Below are 6,075 nucleotides of genomic sequence, written 5' to 3'. Positions count from 1 at the left end.
GCCCAGAAACCCTGGGACAACCGCCCAGCCTCTCGGCCAGGCAGGAGCCTGGGGTTGGCCGTGAGCTGGGCCAGGGTGACCGGGCAGTACCCGAGGGGCTGGCCCCTTTACTCCCTCTGAGACTCGTGCCCCGCAGGCGCCTGCTGGGGAAATAGACGCCTGTCATCTGTCTCAGAGCTCAGTGTTCGGACAATCAGGCCTCCGCCCTGGAGGCCATCTCTGCCCCAGAGGCTGAGCCCATGCCAGAGGCCGGGGCATCGACTTAGCTCTTGGTATTTATTTTTCTCCGCCTCCCGCTCCCTCCTCCCGATAACTTACACATTCCCAAGAAAACAGCTCACGGGGGTGTGGAGGAAGAGTGGGCTGTTTTGCTTTCCCTTTGTGGCGCCGCCGCCAGCATTTAGTGCCCACCCAGACTTGAGCAGAGTGGCCAGGGCGAGCCAGCTGGGGACGGTCACCCCGTGGTGCCAGGCTGGGCTCTGGCGGCCCAGCCCGTGGAGAGCAGGCCACCAGGTGGGCAGGCCAGGCCTGGGGCTTGCCTCGCCCGCTTTGGATTTTTTTTTAAGTAAAGCATTTTTTAAGCTTTGAAAATTGAAGGTTTGGGTATTAAAAAGAAAAAACTTTAAAAAAAAAAGACACTAAAGGCCAGTGAGTTGGAGTCTCAGGGTGGGCGCAGCTTCCGCGGCAGGACTGAGTGTTTCCTTCCCCCGGGTGTCTTCCGAATCTGCTGACCTTGGTCCAGAGTTCTCTTTGTTCCTCTCCTCCCCTGGGGGCGGGCGGGGGGGCTTCTCTGTTTTGTTTTTGGTGTCTTGTTTTCCTTCTCCCCCATGTGTCTTGGCAGGCGCTCACTTCTGTGGCCGTTGGCCAGAGGGGATGTTCTGGAGCTGCCAAGATGGGAGGAGACTCGGGTTGGCTAATCCCGGACGACGGTGCTCCATCCTCCCTGTCCCTCGTCACAGTGTTAAGGAGCCAAGAGGAGCTACCTCGCCCGGACTCTGCGTTCCCACCTCATGTGTCATGAGTGTGCCCAGTGCCACCACTCACCTCAGCTGCTTCCGTCAGCACAGACTGTGGGAGGAGGCGGGGCTGCGGGTGGGGGGGGTCGCCCCTGGAAGAGCAGGCTCCCCAGGTTTGGGTTCCAGTTTCTGTCCCAGGCGCCTGGTGGTGAGAAGCCACCTCACTTTGGATCAGTCAGCGGGGTCCCCGCCTTAGAGCAATCACTTGGACACGAAGGCACGTTTCAGCGTCTCTTGTCTGAACGATCACATCCCCATCCGTTTGTGTGTTCTGCGTCGCGTCATTGAATGTTACCCCCAGAGTAACGCACACTAGCCTCCGACAACCACGAAGCAATCCGTTACATGTGGGTCTGAACTTGTAGACTCGTTCAAATATCAAATAAATCTGTAACAGAAAGCAGTCTCCGGAGGGCTCCGTGTTGTGGGAGACCCCCCCCCCAGCGCGGAGTGACCATTTATTGGGCCCCTACAAGATAGGTAACTGCTCTTCTCCTGCCCGTGGACGTGAGCCGGACAGAGCACCTGCTGAGGGTGGGCGTGGGCCCGGCCAGGGGTTCCACAGCCAGCAGGCGCCCTGTCGGCCGGTTGCCTGTGGTTGGGGCCCTCATGAGCTTTGCTGGGGAGGCGGCGGGGAGGGCACCGAATGGGAGCCAGTCGTCTCAGGCCCGTGTCCCAGGGCCGTCATCCCTGCAGGAAGCTGGGTAGATGCTTTCCTTCCCGTGGCCTCCTCATCCCCATCTGTAAATGGGAACTTCCTCTCTGTGCTCTCGTAGGTTCTTGTCATTCCAACAGCCAGTCCCCAGGGCTCGGCAGAGGGGGGCTGAAGTGACCCTGGGCCCTCAGTGACCTCAGGGGCCTGGTGAAGGTGCTGGGGTCAAGGGCAGAGGCTTGGGGCTGCCCTCAGATCTTAGCTCTGCTATTCTGATGTGAGGCCTCAGTTTCCTCGTCTGTAAAAGGGTGGGGTTGCAGGATTGTTCTGAGGCTGTCTCATGAGAATGATGAGGTGGGGGTGCGGGGGGTCTTCACAGAGGGCCTTGCCGCTGGAACCCAGTAAAGGACCTTTTCCTCTGGACCAGTGAGGCTTGTGCTGGGCGGACATGGGGCCCTGGGGCAGGGGTCTTTTGGTGAAGAAGAAGAAGAAGGGCATTGTGTCTGACCTTGGCCTTAGTGATGAGGCCTTGGGCGCCTCCCCCAGCACAGGCCAGAGTCTGTCCTTGCTTCATGGGCTATAATCTGCCCCCCCCTCCCCCTAAGCAACCTCAGGACTGAGCCAGGACGCTTCTTTCTGCCCCCGACATGGGCTGTCTGACTGTTAGGCTGAGCAGCTGGGCCTGGGTCCCTCTAGGGTCCCACCTGAGTCTCTACTCCACTGTGAGTGGAGGTCTTCCCCTCTCTCTGGTCTGGCCACTCCCTACCCTCCCATGCCTGCCCCCCCCCTCCCCCGCAAGCATTGGGGCTGCCCAGTGTCCAGAGCAGGAGTGTTTGATCTGGAGCTGGTTAGCTTTTGGAGAAAACAAACACCACCCACCCACTGCTCAAAACCTGAGCGGGCCCTAGCTGGTTTGGCTCGGTGGATAGAGTGTCAGCCTGTGGATTGAAGGGTCCCAGGTTTAATTCCGGTCAAGGGCACCGGCCTGAATTGCAGGCTCGATCCCAGTTGGAGGGTGGGCAGGAGGCAGCCAATCGGTGATTCTCTCTCATCATTGATGTTTCTGTCTCTCTCTCCCTCTTCCTTCCTCTCTGAAATCAATAAAAATAGATTTAAAAAATTTTTTTAAATTAAAAAAACTGAGCAGAATAAATGAACAAATTTGGGAGACCCAGTTCCTCCCTCTCCCCCCTCCCCCATCCCCCTGCCCACCAGGATTCTCCATTTAAAACCCAGTGGTTGCCTTTTCTCTGATTGCAATAGCAGTTTGGAAAATTTGGGGGAAATTCAAAAAATAAAATAAAAATGCCCCACATTCTACCCAGAACGGCCCCGCTAGCCTTTGGGGAATAGTTAGTAGGCATTTGTAGGCATTTACTGAGTACCAGGCCCGTGCCAAGCTCTGTTAGCGGTAAAGTATGCGTCGTCCTCCTTATAAGAGAGAGACTTCTGTTATCCCCAAATTACAGATGGGAAAGTAAGGCCAGGCGGGCATGGAGCCCAGGCTGCTCCTAGGATCCCAGGGGAGCTCCTAGTCCCTCACGGTGGCCTCCCTGCACTCCTGGCACATGTCTCTATCCGCCGGTGGCTGCATCGAAGAGGCCAGGCTAGCCAATGAGCGGAGTCCCAGCTATATCTCCCATAGGGTTTGGCCACCTCCCCTCCCCTCCCAGCCTAACCCTGCGAACCTCTTGTCCCTCCAGCCCCAGGAGCTCGGAGGGGCTTACCCTCCCCCGCCCTCCTAGGGAGCCTGGGACCACGCAGCTGCTCCCAGTGCAGTGGCCCAGGAAACAAGATTTGACTCTGGGCCAGGGCTCCTGAGGGCCGAGCTGTGTCCCTGCACTCATCCCCGAGACACTCTGTCCCTTCGCCATTCAGAAAGCATCACTTCAGGGAAGGCCAGTGGCCGGTTTTTCAGAAGCTGCAGCCAGAACGGCCCTGTGTGCGGCTGAGCAGGGCTGGTAGAAAGGTGGGTGGGCATGCTGTTCCCACCCCTGGCCTCCACTGTGCCAGCCTAGCTTAAGGCACCAAGCTCCTTGGGCCTGGAGGTGGGGAACCGGAACCGGGCTCTCCCTCATTCTGAAGACCCAGGCACCCACTCTCCAGCCTCTTAAAAAAAAAATTTATATATATATATATTTAAGAGAGGGAGAGGTGGGAGAAAGATAGAAACATCTATGATGAGAGTAATGGATCAGCTGCCTCCTGCACACCCCCCCCACTGGGGATCAAGCCCGCAACCCAGGCATGTACCCTGACCAGGAATCTAACCATGACCTCCTGGTTCATAGTTCTATGCTCAACCACTGAGGCATACCAGCCAGTGGGCTACCTCTTCCTCCTTCTAAGATTCCCCCTTATCTTTTACCTTCCTGTTAGCTGCAGACACATCTACACACTCCCTTCCATAACCCCCCCAGGAGCTGGAGTCTCAAGCTGGGAGGGACCCAGACAATTCCCTGGAGAGACCTGTCCCACCTTCCACCTTGGGATGCGAAGCCAGCCAGGGCCAGTCTGGCGTGCACGTCCCCCAGGCCTCCACCCTCCCTCCCAGAAGAGGCTGGTGGTCCTGGGACTTGGGTCACAATTAGTGGTGGCACCGGGGCCCGCCCTCAGGTGTCCTCTTGTCTGCCCAACTTTGCCTAGATACCTCTTTTTTTCCCCCACGTTTCTTATTTTTTATTTCAACATTTAAAATATTCACAGATGGCCGAAACCGGTTTGGCTCAGTGGATAGAGCGTCAGCCTGCGGACCGAAAGGTCCCAGGTTCGATTCCGGTCAAGGGCATGTACCTGGGTTGCGGGCACATCCCCAGTAGGAGATGTGCAGGAGGCAGCTGGTCGATGTTTCTCTCTCATCGATGTTTCTAACTCTCTCTCTCTCTCCCTTCCTCTCTGTAAAAAATCAATAAAATATATGTTAAAAAATAAATAAATAAAATATTCACAGATAGCCAAATAAAAAAAATATTCACAGATGTAGTAGTATATCCATTGGCATCTCCATGGAAGATGTACCCAACAAAGCATACAGGTATTCCACAGTTACAGAAGTACATGTTTGTGACTATGTAAAGATTTTACTCCTAGAATTTATCTGGAAAACCACTACTGAAAAACAAACAAACACAAACACACACAGCCCTGACCGGTGTGGCTCAGAGGATAGAGTGTTGGCCTGCGGACTGAAGGGTCCCAGGTTCAATTCCGGCCAAGGGCATGTACCTTGGTTGCGGGCACATCCCCAGTAGGAGGTGTGCAGGAGGCAGCTGATCGATGTTTCTCTCTCATCGATGTTTCTGACTATCCCTTTCCCTTCCTCTCTGTAAAAAATCAATAAAATATATTTTTAAACACACACACACACACACAAAAAAAAACTTTTGAGTGTTTCACTGGATTTCCATAAAAAGTGAGTATCAGACTATCAAGAAAAATTCCTAAATATTAGCCAGCACTTTTTTACTATTTCAGACTTTCACAGTACTCTTCGAACATACCCATGTCATCAGGAACACAATTCTCAATTATTTTTCTTTTCCCCTCAATAGCCAAAGCCAAGATGTATATGCTTTTTATTTTCATAATCTTTTTTCCAAAAATATTCTGGAGAATAGGTTGGTCATCACCGGATCTCGACTAGCTAATGAGGTAGGAACAGTCTTCAAAAGCCGTTCTTAAGCATTTGTAAAGCAAAACAAAAGAGAATAACCCAATTGTATGCAGTTTTTCTTTTTTAGTGGTGGTTTTTTTTTTTTTTTAAATATATGTTTTATTGATTTTCCACAGAGAGGAAGGGAGAGGGACAGAGTTAGAAACATCGATGAGAGAGAAACATCGACCAGCCACCTCCTGCACACTCCCCACTGGGGACGTGCCCGCAACCAAGGTACATGCCCTTGGCCGGAATCGACCCCGGGACCCTTGAGTCCGCAGGCCGACGCTCTATCCACTGAGCCAAACCGGCTAGGGCTTAGTGGTGGTTCTTTTCATAAAATGCCAAGAGCATTGGAAACTGGTCACGTGCTACTTGTATGTAAAAGACAGAGTAAACCCCATGAGAAAGCCCTCTGCTGAGCACATGCCAGGGCCGGTGGTGGTGAAGTCCATGTTGGCATCACACGGCAAGAAACGGCTGCCCCCAAACGCCAAGCTTTCCTTCTGAGTGATCTTACCAAAAAGGTAAAGTTTAAACAGAAACAAAAGTACCCTTTCTTGCCAAAACCGGTCTGGCTCAGTGGATAGAGCATCGGCCTGCGGACTGGAGGGTCCCGGGTTCGATTCCGGTCAAGGGCATGTACCTGGGTTGCGGGCACATCTCCAGTGGGAGATGTGCAGGAGGCGGCTGATTGATGTTTCTCTCTCATCGATGTTTCTAACTCTCTATCTCTCTCCCTTCCTCTCTGT

Source organism: Myotis davidii, unplaced genomic scaffold (genome assembly GCF_000327345.1).
Source record: "Myotis davidii unplaced genomic scaffold, ASM32734v1 scaffold142, whole genome shotgun sequence".
NCBI lineage: Eukaryota > Metazoa > Chordata > Mammalia > Chiroptera > Vespertilionidae > Myotis > Myotis davidii.
The sequence above is the reverse complement of the archived record's forward strand: the minus strand, read 5'-3'. Positions refer to the sequence as shown.